This window comes from Chanos chanos, chromosome 12, assembly GCF_902362185.1.
Source record: "Chanos chanos chromosome 12, fChaCha1.1, whole genome shotgun sequence".
In the NCBI taxonomy this organism is placed as follows: domain Eukaryota; kingdom Metazoa; phylum Chordata; class Actinopteri; order Gonorynchiformes; family Chanidae; genus Chanos; species Chanos chanos.
In genome coordinates, this window is record NC_044506.1 from 20,978,696 (window position 1) to 20,994,450 (window position 15,755).

General features: G+C 42.7%; 1 non-coding gene across 1 annotated transcript; it reads right to left on the bottom strand.

The window, feature by feature from the left end:
- Positions 1-574: 574 nt before the first annotated feature.
- Positions 575-684, bottom strand: trnal-caa (transfer RNA leucine (anticodon CAA)). Its single transcript has 2 exons — positions 647-684; positions 575-620 (listed from the first exon to the last, which is right to left on the bottom strand). It is a non-coding gene; the product is annotated as a tRNA-Leu (tRNA).
- Between the last annotated feature and the right edge of the window lie 15,071 nt (positions 685-15,755).

Consider the following 15,755-nt stretch of genomic DNA (forward strand, 5'->3'; position numbering starts at 1 on the left):
CATAATATTTTCCTCTGATGTCTACATTTTGTAAAAGAATGTGTGTAAAGATTTTGTGGCAAAATAAAATGTGCCACCACTTGGTGACATGCCATAACTGGTTTACTGTGGTGTTGGAGTGAGGCAGGGTGACGTGCTGTAACTGGTCTACTGTGGTGGGGTGAGGCGGGGTGACGTGCCATAACTGGTCTACTGTGGTGTTGGAGTGAGGTAGGGAGATGAGCCATAACTGGTTTACTGTGGTGTTGGAGTGAGGCAAATGTATCTCTCTACATTGAAACCAAAAACTTTCAGTTTTCCTATAGAATTAAGATATTTTAGAGACAAACTGTGCTTTTCAACAGCATGTTGTCACGGTCTGGCCTAGTACCTCCACTCCTAGTCCATGTTTTCCTTGTGTTCTGTCATGCATGTCTTGTCTAGTGTCTGCTACAGGTTTGCTCTACTCCATGTTTCACCCTGACCCTGGTCCCAGGGTTTGGGTGCAACATGGAGTAGAGCAAAGGTCCCTGGCTGACTGACCAATCTTGGAGACTCTATTAATCCCCATGCAGGGAAATTTGGAAAACGTTCATGTCAGAAGTGGGATTCGAACCCACGCCTCCATTCAGAGACCAGATCACCCGTTCAATGGAAGGCATTAAGCCTTGAGTCTGGCGCCTTAGACCGCTCGGCCATCCTGACATGTTAGAACAGAATATAACAGAATAAAAACGCTTTTTGGGAACATTAATTGTTGAGCATTCCCAAAAACAACCTGGCTTCTGTGGTCTCCATTGTGAATCTATCTGCACCTACTCGTGCATGGTGACTCAAATCATATTTCTGCTCGACGTCCATCTGGCCTAGTACCTCCACTTCTAGTCCATGTTTTCCTTGTGTTCTGTCGTGCATGTTTTGTCTAGTGACTGCTGCAGGTTTGCTCTACTCCATGTTTCACCCCGACCCTGGTCCCAGGTCCCTGGCCGACTGACCAATCTCCAGTTCCTGTACCCGCACACCTGCTGCGACTCACATCATCAGCCATAGCATTTAAGCCATGCCAGGATCAACAGTCCTTTGCCGGATTGTCTCGCCAAGTCACCTTATCAATGTGTTGCTTGCCTTGTTTAGTCTTTTTGCTCTTTGACCTAAGCCTGCATTCTGGACACTAAGTCTGCAAGTTGACACTTTTGTCTAGTGTTTTGGTGCTGCTGCCTAGATCTGGTTGTCTTCTTGTTACCGGCCCAAGGCTGTCTTTTGCCATGTGAGTTCTGTCAAGCCCCTGATTAACTTTATCTGGGGTTTTTTTTGCCTCTGTGTGCCTCAAACTCTCTGCCTGTTTTGAAAACTGTTTTTTGCCTGAGCCCTGCCTGTACTTTCGCTGTGATTTTTGCCCTTTTGTCATTTTCAGCTGAACTGTATTTTGCCTTTTTGTTTTTAATGCCTATGTACTGTGACCTAACCTAACCTGAGGGGTATTCCAGAAAGCAGGTTTAACAAACTCTGAGTTTAATCCTGAAATCTGGGTTAATGAACCCTGAGATGGGGAAACTCTATTTTAGGTTCCAGAACAGCTGATCAGAGTTAGTTTAATCAACTTTGAGTGTGTTGACTGAGTTAAGCGCGTGCATGACCACTATAAAAAGCGATTATCAATTGAGCTCCAATACTACGATTCACCATGGCAACCGGAGAGAAAAAGATCATCTTACTTCAACCCAATGCAGCTAGAAATTCTGATGCGTGCTTATACTGAATATGAGCACATTTACAGAAGAGAAAACACAGCAGCAGTGGCAAAGGAGAGACAGTTGGCGTGGGAGAGAATTGCTGCCTGAGTCAGTGCGTAAGTTTGAAGGCAGTAGTCTATTCATCTAACATTTAACTACACTTTCCTTTAATATAACAGGTGAAAGTGGCGGAATGTTATTGAATAAAACTGTTTTCGTTTAGGTGCAATCCCGTGAGCACAACGCACTTGGCAGCAGCTGAAAACGAAATATAAAAACATATGTTCAAACAGGCAAGGCATATTTTGCTAAGGCCCATAGGCTCATGACTGCACCTCATTTCGGTATTTAATCATATTTGACACGTTAAAGTAAATGTTATGCAGTGGCTATTTCAACTTGGAGTAGCTTTAACCCCCAACAGAGTGCTGTTTTAAGGCACCAATGTTGCCTAAAATCCTGCGTAGCAGATTAACATTTGAGTTCTGTTCAGCTAACAAAGAAGGCAGAGGCCTGCAAAACTGGTGGAGTGTCACCACCACCTCTGACGGAGGCAGAGGAGCTGGCCCTGAGTCATAACACTGGGCAACCAGTGGCTGAAGGCATCCCTAGAGGGAGCTCGTCTGAGCCTGTTACCTCCCCCAGGACACAAGTGCCTACATAAGATATTAGTATGTGTGTGTGTGTGTGTGTGTGTGTGTGTACAGTGTGTATGTACATATATTTTGGGGTTTTCCATTTCTCCCGACAGTCACTGATGGTTTAATCAGTCTTGTTGAGTCTCCTGCCACAACAGAACTCCCTGCAGTGGTAAGTACTCAATACCCCAGAGATTTTGCCAAATATAGCACTTTAAAGTATTGAGACAGAATGCTGTTCGTCACAGGATGAACACACATTGTGTGCTGCCACAGAAAAGGATTCAGAGAGGTCTTCAGAGGTATACATCTTAATATTATGTATGGTGAGAACAGAGATTTCTCTCCCCATTTTAAATGTTTTTACATTCTTGTGTGGAATTGAGTTTTAAAAGGGATGACATGTTATCCTTTTTAACAGAGCATGATTGGGCATTACCAGGAGGAGAGTCCATCAACCTCCACAGCACAGATTTAATACAGTGAGATGTTCAGCGAATGCCTGGTTAATTCTGCATGTAGAACTGTAGAATTTAATGTCCTTACGTTTTCCTAGTTACCGGTAAAGGAGTTGTATAGAATTCATTGTTGGAACAATATATAGTAATTGTTGCTTTTACATTTGTAGGAAATAACACGTTTCCTTTTTTTTTTTTGACTGCTGGGGGTGGTGGTATCTTTTAATCTGCAAAATGATTTTGGCAAATTGTCTCTGATGGCTCTTCCATCTGGGACATCAGGAGGGTGGATAGGGTTGTCCTCCTCCGGGTCATCTATTTGTACGGCAGGGGGGTGTTCTCCCCTAATTGTGGCAATATTATGGAGAACAACGCATGCCACACTACTGTTACATGCCCTCTCTGGGGTTACCCTGAGTTTATGCAGACACTGGAACCGGGCTTTGAGCATGCCTATTGTCATCTCTACCTGGGCTCTAGTTCTGCAGTGGGCCACATTGAAAGTTTTGTGATCAAGTGTGCTGCATCACATATAATCTTGACAGTGCAGAGAATGAGGGATATTAGTTGTAGTATATTGTGATGTATAGTCTTTGTTATTGTAAGACAATAGTCAGTGTAGCCATTTAAGTGCAAGGGACACTTTTCTCACGGCTCTACAAGCCGTTGCTTTCCCAATATGTTCTGCGTCGCCAATGTTATAAAGAAAACTCTCGTCTGCAAAAAAACGAAGAGCAACGCAAAGAATTTGCTCTGATATGAGAGCATGTCCACGATGTGTAACATTACAAATGTAAGGCCGGAGAATACTGTTCAAATAAATGATAGACTCTAACGAAGAACGGTAATGTTCGATTAGGTACTCCTCAGGAAATGACTGCACATCTAATCGGGGTCTCAAAATCCTCTCCTGACGTAAGGCTATGTGAATAATTTGGGCTTCAATGTCGATCGGGTTAGCAATGAAAGGACATGCCATGCTTGACAGCTACTTCAGGTCCAGCAGGAGGGAGGAGTTAAGGAGAAACTCAAGGTTTGTTAAAGAAAACCTGCCAGAGAGCAAGTTAGATTTACAGAGTCAGTTACCACAGTAACCGAGCCAAGGCACTCTGTACCCTACCAGGCCTCTCTGAACGCTGGATATCACTTCTGTGGTGGCTCCCTGATTACCAGCCAATGGGTCCTCTCAGCAGATCACTACTTCGAGTCGTGAGTTTGACCAATCGGATATCTCTGCTCTATGCCAGAGTTTTTCTCATTAATTTTATGAGGGGATGGGGGGGCACTCCTATTACAACAGCTACAACCTGGACAATGACATCGTGCTCATTAAACTGAGCCGCCTGGCAATTCTTAACAGCTACGTCCAGACAGCACCACTGCCCAGCCGCTGTCCACAGGCCGATGAGAACTGCATGGTCTCCGGCTGGGGCAAGACCATCACCAATGGCAATGAGTGGACAAGCAATCAAAGGCTGGGGACAGGGGTGTGTGTGTGTGTGTGTGTGTGTGTGTGTGTGTGTGTGTGTGCATCAGTGTCTATGTCTCTGTGTGCCTGTGTCTGTGTGAGTGTGTGTGTGTGTACGTCTCAGTGTCTGTGTCTCTGTGGGCCTGTGTGTGTGTCTCAGTCTGTGTCTCCGTGGGCCTGTGTCTGTGTGAGTGTGTGTGTGTACGTCTCTGTGTGTGTGTCTTAGTGTCTATGTCTCTGTGTGCCTGTGTCTGTGTGAGTGTGTGTGTGTGTGTGTACGTCTCAGTGTCTGTGTCTCCGTGGGCCTGTGTGTGTGTGTCTCAGTCTGTGTCTCTGTGGGCCTGTGTGTGTGTCTCAGTCTGTGTCTCTGTGGGCCTGTGAGTGTGTCTCAGTCTGTGTCTCTGTGGGCCTGTGTGTGTGTCTCAGTCTGTGTCTCTGTGGGCCTGTGAGTGTGTGTCTCAGTGTCTGTGTCTCTGTGGGCCTGTGAGTGTGTCTCTGTGGGCCTGTGTGTGTGTGTCTCAGTGTCTGTGTCTCTGTGGGCCTGTGAGTGTGTCTCTGTGGGCCAGTGTGTGTGTGTGTGTGTGTGTGTGTGTCTCAGTGTCTATGTCTCTGTGTGCCTGTGTGTGTGTGTGTGTGTGTGTGTGTGTGTGTGTGTGTGTGTACGTCTGTGTGTGTGTGTCTCAGTCTGTGTCTCTGTGGGCCTGTGTGTGTGTGTATGTAGTAAGGGGTGGAGAGGCTGTTTGATTTGTTGTTGTTAGGTAGTTTGACTTTTTGTAAAATTCCCTTCTCCAGATTACTTCTCCAAATGTCCAAAATTAGTTAAGTACTCCTAATAAATGGAATGCGTTCTGTTTAAGTAGTATTTGCAGAAATGTTTTATACTAAGGGATGAAGGGGGGAAACACACATTCCCTGGTGGGTGGTAACTTTTGTTTTGATTACACACAACATTGCGACAGTTGTGGGTCTGCTGCTTCTGTGCTTACTAACTGCATTTGAGTTGAACCTGTTGTTCTTGTAGTCTTAGTGTGTCTTCACTCAATCTACCATGCTACCATAGAGCAATGGAATCACTCAGCTGAGGTTATTTACATAATAATGGTTTTCTCCATCCGTATCCTTTTGTGAGGCCTTTAAGAGACTTCTGTCCCATTCACTACCTCTTAATTTTCACCCTCATCTGTCTAGTGGCCATCAAAGAGGGTGGGTAAACAAGTAAAGGAATCTAATGATCTTTTAATATGAAATTATCTATATATAAAAATGGTCGGATGTCTGGATGATAGAAATTTCCAGAAAGTTGTGTGTTGATCATTAAAGACCTGCAGAGGGCAGTGAAGAACCAGTTTTCCTCACAGGAGCCTGGGTGTTTGGTAAGCCTGACTGTCACCCACTCCATTGTCACATGAAAAGCTATGACTGCAACATTCTGTGAGAGTTTTGGTGGAGTGGAGAAGAAGTAACAGCCTGGTTAGAGTCCTGTTAGCCATGCCCGTGAGACCCATGACACACGCTCTCTTGTTTAATACTATGTGTGCTGCCACTAGAGAGCAGGACTACAGCTTTGAGGTACAGACCATGTTCTTGGCTAAACCAAGCAAAAAGATTACTGTGATTTAAACTTGACACATTGGAAAAAAAAAAAAATTGGTGTGAAAATGTTGTACATCATGTCTGTACGTCAAGTTGGTCTGGCTCATTAGTTGATCGATCTTCCCAGAGTTCCTTTCACCAGGGTGTTTGATGACATACCTAATATAAGGCCTTAGTGTTGATTTACAGCTGACGTGAACAATAGTTAAAATTATGACATGCAGTATTTAAAATGATAAAAATTATTCATGAATGATTCTCTCTCCCATGAAGAAAGCTTACATATTCTAGGTGAATGAGAAATACCTGGAGCCAACAAAGGGCTTCTCCTGCCAGAGCTGTAGCACGAACAACACGTTTTGAAGTCTTTGGTGAATGGATTCTTAACATTTTTAATGAGAAATCAAAACCATAAGTAGAAACATTTCAACACAACACGCTTTTTCAGTAGCTATTTATATGTATGTCTCTGGTTTCCACCATTATTTAGATTCATATGAATAGTCTATGATTTGATAAATGATACAGGTACAGATTTTCAATGAGAAAATGTTTCAGATTACGTTAAATAACAACTTTTCCAACTTTTTCCAAATAAGCAGATTACATCAGATCTGAGTTGTGTGACTCAGCGTGGCCCATTTGGTTCTCATAGTCTGATTTATTTTATGTACATTTTCTTTTTCAGTTGTTTTTAATTAATCAGAATGCTTCACAGTTAGAGTTGGCGAAAACTATTTGTCACAGAAAAGTCAATGGTGATTAATTTACTGAATGACAGCAACTTACTGCTCTGAATAACCCCTGTTAGAAATTTTCACCTTGCTACTTTTTCAAGTATTAGAAATCAAAGCCTCCCTCTTATTTTTCTATGAATAAGCCAGATATCTTAGGACCAAAAGAAGCCCGTGTTCTGATGACCAGAGTTCACACATACAACAGATGTTAATTCAGTCTCTGTTTTGTTATTGAAAATTAGTCATGGTAGGTGTATGTCCTCTAAGTCCTCTTGTCAATGGCAATGTTGTTTAGTTGCAAGATACAATTTGAGGTGGACAACACTTAACTTTTTATTGTTTTGATGTTATACACGTTAAAAAACGATAGTTTACAAGCAGTGTTGTTTCAGCTAGCATGCTAGCTAGCACACTGAAATATGAATGTTCGCTTCGACAGAAAACGTAGACTGGCAGATAAAATTCCATATTAGTTTCCATATTACGATGCAGTATTACTTTACACATGTATATAGCCTTAGACTGCACACTGACTGCTAAGTTTAGGACAACATTAACACTCTGAGTCACTTCAATATAAGGCCAAACTGCCCATAAGGCAATATAATGTAAACTAAATTATGCCTAGATTGAATTGCACGGTTCAGTCCAGGCATAATTTAGGTTCCAGGCCACAAGAAAATTGCACACGTTGCGTTTTATAACCTCATCCTGAGGGCTGTCAGCGTTGATTGGACAAGTGTTTCATCGCACAAGATGTTGTGAAAAGCTCAAGTGAGTGTCCCAGAATTGATCTTAAACATCCCAAAACATCCCGTTCGCTTTGTGGCTATTCAGAGATGGACAACATAACACATAACCTGAAATTCAGACATCACTCACTGAGTGTAAGGCTTCAAAGCATTTATCACACATTGTTGTCTGTCTTAGACTTCACTCCAGCCACACCTCAGGAACCGAGGCTAAACGCAGGCAGACAGAGAGATAGCTAGAGGTCGAGAGAGATGGTAATTGTCTGATTCAAAACCATTTTTCAGTTTCAACAGTAAATCTTTTAATTTACCATTCGCGTCTGTGGAACGAGGCCGTTAGTCTTATTTGCTAGCTGATGTTAGCATCATGTTGCAGTGATGCTAATGTCCAACCTAATTTTATGGCTCATATTAGTCAGAGTGGAGTTACCAAGACAATGTCCCTGGTTTCACTATTTAGGACAAATCTGCCAGTCTAAGATTACCTGACACTGTCATTCTGAAGACTTGCAAGAATTTTTTTTTTTTTTTTTTAACTGTGGACACATAGATCACACACACTTAGACTACCTCATCCACTCATAGTTGCTTTATTTATTTAGGCAGTGTTCTCAGTGTCATTCATTTTCAGTCTTGGTTCAGGTCTTTGTCATATCCCTCTTCAGATCTCTGCATTACCTCCTTTTAGGTATCCTTCAAATAACTGCCCTTTCAAAACTTGGGTTGTTTAACCTACAGAATGAAACGTGATACGCGAAATGTATGAAATGTTTCGGCAAACTGAAGACAGAAGGACTTTTAACAAAACATGAAATTTTGAAGATTTGTCAGTAAATTTTGAATTACTTGATCAATGGAGTAATTGTGATGTAAATACTGACTGTAGAGGATCCTTTCCTCTACACACACACACCCCCAACACACACACACACACCCACTACCACACACAGATACACACGCACACACACACACTACCACACACAGATACACTCACACTCCCAGACTCAGACATAGTTCCTGTAAGCTCCTCCCCCTCTCCACTGTTCTTCCTCTCCTCTCCTCTCCTCTCCTCTCCTCTCCTCTCGTCTCCTCTCGTCTCTTCACCTTTTCTGCTTGCTCGCACATGTACAGTTCGTAAGCACTATTTCAACCCCCTGTCTTCTGGAAGCGAGTGTCTGTGCATGTGCATGTCTGTGTGTGTGTGAGAGAGAGAGAGAGAAAGAGGGGCAGACCAGACGGGGGGGGGGGGGGACAGAATTCAAGTGCACAGATAGAAGACGAAGAGGGAAGGACGGATGAGACGCAGAGAGAGAGAGAGAGAGAGAGAGAGAGAACAGTGGTAACTGGTATTCGTCTAGGAAGGAGGAGGAAGAAGGAAGAAAAAGAGAGAGAGAGTGGAGCACAGACAGTGTAAAATGTATTACCGCCTTGTCCCCTCCGTTACACTCCTCCTTCCTCCCTCTCTCAGTACTCACCCACCCTGCACCCACCTCCCCTGGTCTCCTTTTCTCCCCTCCCACCTCTTCAGACACACACACACACACACACATGCACGTTTACTGTCTCCCTCTTACGTTTGCGCCTCCTACACCTCTCTCTCTCTCTCTCTCTCTCTCTCTCTCTCTCTCTCTGTGACTCTCCATTGGTGGCAGCTGGAACAGACCATTGGTTTTTTTTTTTTTCTCCTCTTGTTGTTCCTGGCTGGCAGTCCCCCACCCCCCGCCCCTCACCCCCTCCCGGACTGAGAGACGAACTCAGCTTCTCTTCTCCCCTCATGTGCCTCCACTGAAGGAGGCCTGGGACTCTATGTCTCTGTCCCAGCGTCCTGCCTACCTGCCTGCACGCCTGCTAAACCACGCTCCCTCCGTGTCTCTCTCTCTCTCTCTCTCCGCTTTCATCCTCCCTTTTTCTATTATTGATAATTGTTCAATCATCCCCACACTCATTGTCATTCTCTGAAACAAAGGGATGAAGGAGAGGGGGAGAGTCACTGCACGAACAGATGAAGGAGACAGCGTGAAGAAAAAAAAAAAAAAGAATGAAGAAATGGAGAACGTGGTTTCGGAGTGAACACGTGAGAGGCAGGAGCTAGTGAAGAGGAGGGACTGCCCCAGCCATGCAGGATGAGAGAGAGAGAGAGAAGGAGGGAGAGAAGGAGAGAGGGAGAGAGAGAGCGTGGAGGAAGAGGAACCTGAAGGGACAGGAGAAACAACGAAGGATGACTGGGGAAAGATAAGCAGAAAAAAGAAAAAAAAGAAAAAGACATCAAAAGACAGAGCCAGAAAAAGCGAGACGGAGACCGTCAGACGACTGGACTCTTCATCCACCCTGGGCTGGTACTCTCCTTTTACCTTCTGTCTCTCTTTTTTTTCTTCATCTCTGTCATCTTTTTTTCCTTTAATAACCTTTTGTATTCTTATCCTGCTTCATCCAATCTCAAACTCTTTCCGTGTCAGTTTCTCTCTGTCACTGTCTCTCACATGTCTGTCCTCTCTTCCTCAATTCTCCTTTTCTCTCTGCAACACACACACACACCACTCCATTTCTGAACAATTCTGTATTTGAGAAATGTGTTCGCAAGGATAATCCCTTCTGAATCCTGTTCTCACTCTCTGTCTCTCTGTTTCTCTGCCTCACTGTCTCTCTGTCTCTCTGCCCCTCTCCTTCTCTGTCTCTCTCTCTCTCTCTGTGTGAGTCCCTCTGGTTTATCCTGGTACACATTCAGTGCTGGGGTGTATTTTTCTCTTTGATGTATGGGCTGATGGGTCTGGAGACGGGGAATCTGGAGTGTGTGTGTGTGTGTGTGTGCGTGGTCATATTTTGGGCATGCCTTCATTCATTTTCAAACACTGCATGGAGAGGGCAGGGTCCAAGCGTTGTGAACTGATTGGATGATTTAAAATCTTAGGCTTGAGAGCAGGACACCTGAGTACATCTCTATGTGCCTATACACATATATGTGTGTTTGGCTGTACGTGCATACGTGCGTGCGTGCGTGCGTGCGTGTGTGTGTGTGTACTGGCACAGGGGGCTATATGTGCTGTGACTTGTTTGGGTCACCCGCACCTTTAGGATACTCCTGTGAGATCACCCAGTGCCTCATGTTCTCATACTCACTCCATTCTTTTATTTGGGAACTGTTTGGTAACGCCTTGATCTGCCTGTCCAGCCATCGTTAAGTCTGACAGCGGTTTGGACGGGTCGATTTTACGAAATATCGAAGGGGAAGGAAGTGGGGGGATTTGGGGGATTTTATATTAGAAGCAGGCAACAGAGATTTGTGTCAGCGTAAAGTATTTATTTCAGAGTGAACAGAGAAAATACGGGTGTTGCCAAAGACATTCGTTTGGACAAGTATACCCTGGCTATCGCCCGGGCCACACTTGACCAAGCCGGGTGGTGTCATTGTCTGGTTGTGTGTTGGAATAATTAATAGTAAGTTATTCCCTTTTCATCGGTTTAATCAATCTCACGGTGCCCCCCCCCCCCCCTCCTTCCACTGATCTCCTCAGTATATCTCTCTCTGTTCAGTAAATGATTACATATTAGATACAGGTTGCCCATTGGTTATGGGTAATGTTTCATGATTGCCAAATTACCATAAATAGGAAATTTTATGTTTAAGATTGTGCTACATCACCCATGGCTAACAATGATCATTCATATCTGCCAGTGTGGGACAGCCTCTCGGAGTGTGTCCATGTACAAAGTCTGTATGAATGCTAATGGTCATTGATATGTGTGTGAACTATTCCGCTGATATTTGGATGCTGGTCATGTTTTGAGAGGTTGATCTTTAGTCATACAAAAAAACAAAAAAAAATCGGAGAACGTGTTACTTTGTTTAAATGCCTCAGTGAGAACTGAGATTAGAAGACACTTGATTGAGGTTATTTGTATGCTGCTGTGGTGTTTATGTATTGGATTTATGATTTATGAAAGCGGGAGCTTTGCACAGATTAAGGGAAGATTGAGGGTCAATTTCTTTTTCCGCACAGGAAACAGATTGAAAATGGAATTAGAACTGAAAAATTCCTGCATGGCGGGCCTCATTAATGCACAAGAGAATTTAACCCAGCTCTGATTAAAGACTGTGACCATTATTTTATTATATTCCAGTAGAGGCACATCATTACTCTTGCATTTGGTTGTATGGTGTTTTTAGCTCTGATACTGTTTGTCACAGTAGGCCTTTGGCTGCAAGAGACTCTGACTGATGAACATCAGCTGAACAAACAACAGAGAAGATTATTGAGCTGAGATAGGAATGGACACGAATCAGCGTTGAAGCGTTTTGGATTGTTTCGTTGGATTCATAAATGACATTACGCTCGCCTCTTCCATTATTTCTTTTTTGTAATTAACGAAAAACTTGGAAATAAAAACTCTACTGAAAGTGACAGAAATAGAAAGTAATCTTTAGAAGAACCAGAACTCGGAAGGGGAAGCCCATCCTCCTCTGGTTGGTACCTGGTTCATCAGAGAGGGTAGTCATTAGTCTGCATTACAGACGGAGGAGACAGAAAAATATATCTGACAGAGTATGTCTAAGAGGAATGAAATTTATTAGGGGACGTTAGTTGTCACCATTTTGGTTTGAACAAGGTCTTTCAAAAGCAGGGAGGGAGGGAGCTCTAACAGTACTGACGTGTGGGGTGATTCAAGTCCAGGGGTGTTTTTGAGGCACCTCATCCTCTTGACAAGCATTCACAGAATTAGTCGTGGCACCAGAAAGTTGATTTAATGTCATCATATCCCCTGGTCTTTGTATGAGGGTAGAACATGGAGAAAGAATGACAAAAATGAGATCTTTGCGTCATCATGTGAAGGAGTTAACCTGCTGACGCAGCTAGCGAATTCAGCTGTTTAAAATTAAACTATATAAAACAATGGTAACATTTGCTTTAAAAAAGATTCCACATGCATCTTGTATTAAATTAAGCATTAATTATCAGCTTGTTTAATAAAATCAGCTTCAATACTTTAGTTCCTAAGGTAACACAAGAGAACCGTGGCCATGGAGTTGGTAGCTGACAGGTGCATCGGTGAGACAACTGGCTAAAGTTTTTCATGTCATAATCAAAGAATGTGGGAATTCATGGCCGGATAAGTCCGTCAAAGAAAATCTGCGTGGGGGGAAGAGGAAGAGTGACTGCATGTGGATGTTCACAGACGTGGGATGACAAGACACTTAACTGAGCAAGTGAAGAAGTGATGGTGAATCTGGTATGGTCCAGGTTGCCATCTCGCAGTGACTGGGTTCAGTTTAGTTGTAACTCTGGATGGAGGAATTATGGCCAAGGAATGCCACACACATTCAACTACAGCCAATGAATGGTGAATGGATTCATTGTTAAACAGATTCGAGAGTGGTTTGATGAACACCAGGATGAAGTAAAACACATTCCGCTGTGCTCTCCAGTCACCAGACCTAAACCAGACCATTGATCCTTCAGGGAAGGTTCTGGAACGAAGACTTTGGAGTTGTTATTCAACCCTCAAAGAAACTTTGGGCCTATCCTTCTTAAACAATGGCCAGTATCCCACTGGGAACATGTTCAAAACGTGTGTAATAGCATTTCAAGAAAGACTGAAGCTGTTCCAAGAGAAAAGGACGAACAAACTCTTTAAAAGTCGGTAATTATTACTGTATTGTTATGGCTCTGTCTACACTCTTATTGTGTTGTATTGTATATTACAGAGATCTTCAACAGGCGGTCCTCACAGTTACTGCAGGGGGTCTGCCAAATTATTTGATCCCAAACTTTTTTCTTCCAAAAATTAAAATATGTCCGAAAATACACATTAACATAAATACCACCTATAATAAGCAAAGACAAATCTTCCTATTCGTTAAAAAAAAAATTTATAACATGAAAGATACCCATGAATCCTTGTGCTTAGCATTGTATGCACCATTACAGAGTACTTTTGTACATGGCACTATAGGCTGCCCTACACATTACTATTGGCCCGGTTTAATAAGCAACACAATTTTATACGATTTGTAATAGGGGGTCCCTCCACTGTGTCTCTATCAGCTAAGGGGTCCTAGGCCTGAAAAACGTTGAAGACCTCTGGTATATTAGATTTTACATATGTAAGAACATACTGTTTCTGTTTTGGTTAATTGATAAACCATTGTGTTAATTATTATGTTCGTTTTACTGACTGCAACTGATACAATGTAAAAATTATGTTAGCTTATTGGAAAAAATTGGAATAAAGCAAAAACTATCTAGAAATATGTCTGTAAAACTGTATGTATTCGGTTGCTTATTTATTCAGGGAAATAATCACATTAACAAAGCCCAGTTAAATATACTCTCCAGATCAAATCTGCCCTCAGTCAAAATGCTACTTTTATATCCATATTTTTTTTTAGCTGCAGTATATGACTGGAGTGTGGATATGTGTGGGTAAATGACTTTTCTGTCTTGGTTGAAATGTCAGATTTTCTCTCACCATGCTGATGCATACATCATCCAACTTCCGCACATCACCCCAGTCGTCAGGAGAACTTTACACATTCATTACATCTCACCAGACGTCTGAGGTGTGGGCACGATTGTTGATGCCTGTCTCTCCATACAGTTTGTGTAAATGTAGAACCTTCAGAGTGTGTCTCGGAGGCTCTTGACTGTGGTGTTTGTTCCTCCCGCTGACCTCTTAAGCACGGCTGTGTTTTTGGCCCAGCTTGTTGCTGGACGGCGTGTTGGTGTGGGGAGCTTGTGTGAATAGATAAGGAAGGCTGACGGCTGATACAATCTCTCTTTCATATTAAAGTATGTTTTTTTTTTTTCGGCGAACAGAGGGTTTAGGTCTTTGGGTAACAGACAGATGAGGGAAAGGAAACAGTCCTTTGCTCTGCAGTGTGTCCCTTGTTGGATTCAAAGCCACATCTCCATATTGCACGGACTTTAACTCAACAGTGTACCAGAGAGAGACAAAGAAACAGAGAGAGAACTGAAGTTGTGTACTTGTCCTTTGAAATATTTGTCACATTTCCAATTTGTTATATATTCTTATGTAACCTTGGTGACAATGTTATTGGAGTTCTGAATGGTGTTTGGAGGGGGAGTCCAAACTTAACGGTCTTCATGGTCTTCATTCAGGATTTTGCTTTGAATTTCTGAACTAGAAATTGACTTGAAAAGATCTGCCGGGGAGTGGTGTTCACTGCATTATTCCATCTCTGCAGAAAGTTACTAATCTGCCATTGTCAACGGTTTCATTTTTCTGTTGAGTTCCCACCGCGGTAAATGCAATAAAACCCAGTTGACGCAGATACACCAAAAGTCCCTTGCACATTCAAAGAAACAGTCAAGTTGTCAACTCGAGTAAACGATCACATCAAAATGTAAAAAAAAATGATGTCTTTAAGTACAATAAACACCCATTAGACATAGTGTGATAAATCCTTAAATTCATCTACATCGAACTTCACCAGTCTGAGTATCAATTTACAATTTACAATTTACAATTTAGTTATTTGGCAGACGCTTTTTACCAAAGCGACTTACAATTGGTGCATCAGTCGGATTTCTAATACCTTCAACAGAGATCATAATAAGACTGAGCGTCAAATTGCCCTTTCGCATTGCGCCCCTGGAATACTTTTACAAACAGAAATACAAGACAAAGGTTTTTTTTTTGTTTTTGTTTTTTTTTTTGTTTTTTGTTTTTTTTTGTTTGTTTTTTTTGTTTGGGCCTTTGACTCCTGGAACGGCCTGGAACATGCATTTGTCCATCACCCCCAGTTCTGTCTTCGAGACACCAAAAGTACAGGCATGGCAGAAATGGCTTGACTGCATGTTCCACCGCCTGCAACTTTTCGATAACATTCCAGCTGGTGGGAGTGACCATGCGAAAGCTCTCTGTTAACCTCTGCAAATCTAACAGGAGAACAGCCATGATGTAGTGCCAGCGCTGTCCGTACACACATCCTTAAACACGTCATTCATATAACGCCGTGTTACATTTTAATGTGCCAGTTGGTGGCTCAGCTGAAGGACTTGTGTCTGTGTGATTAAAATGAGGGACTGTCGAACCACCAGACACACACGGACAGTTGACGGCTCATTACTCCAGACCAGTGAAGTTTACAGCCCGCGGAGAGTGGGCAGGTCAGTGTTGTTCAGCCTCTCCAGAGAGCTGGCTTCCTCTCATGGCGCTTTTCTTTTTCTTTTCTTTTCTTTTCTTTTCTTTTCTTTTCTTCCCTTTGTTTCTGCGGCCGCGAATTCAAGAGAGGATCCAAGACTCTCTCAGTTGGTTTGTTGCATATTTGGGGCAGTTTACTACTCAATGTTTTTCTGTCATTGCAAAAAAAAAAATGTTATATTGTTAAGAATCATATATTAAATGGACCTGTTTAAGACTAGCCAATATCTAGAAAAT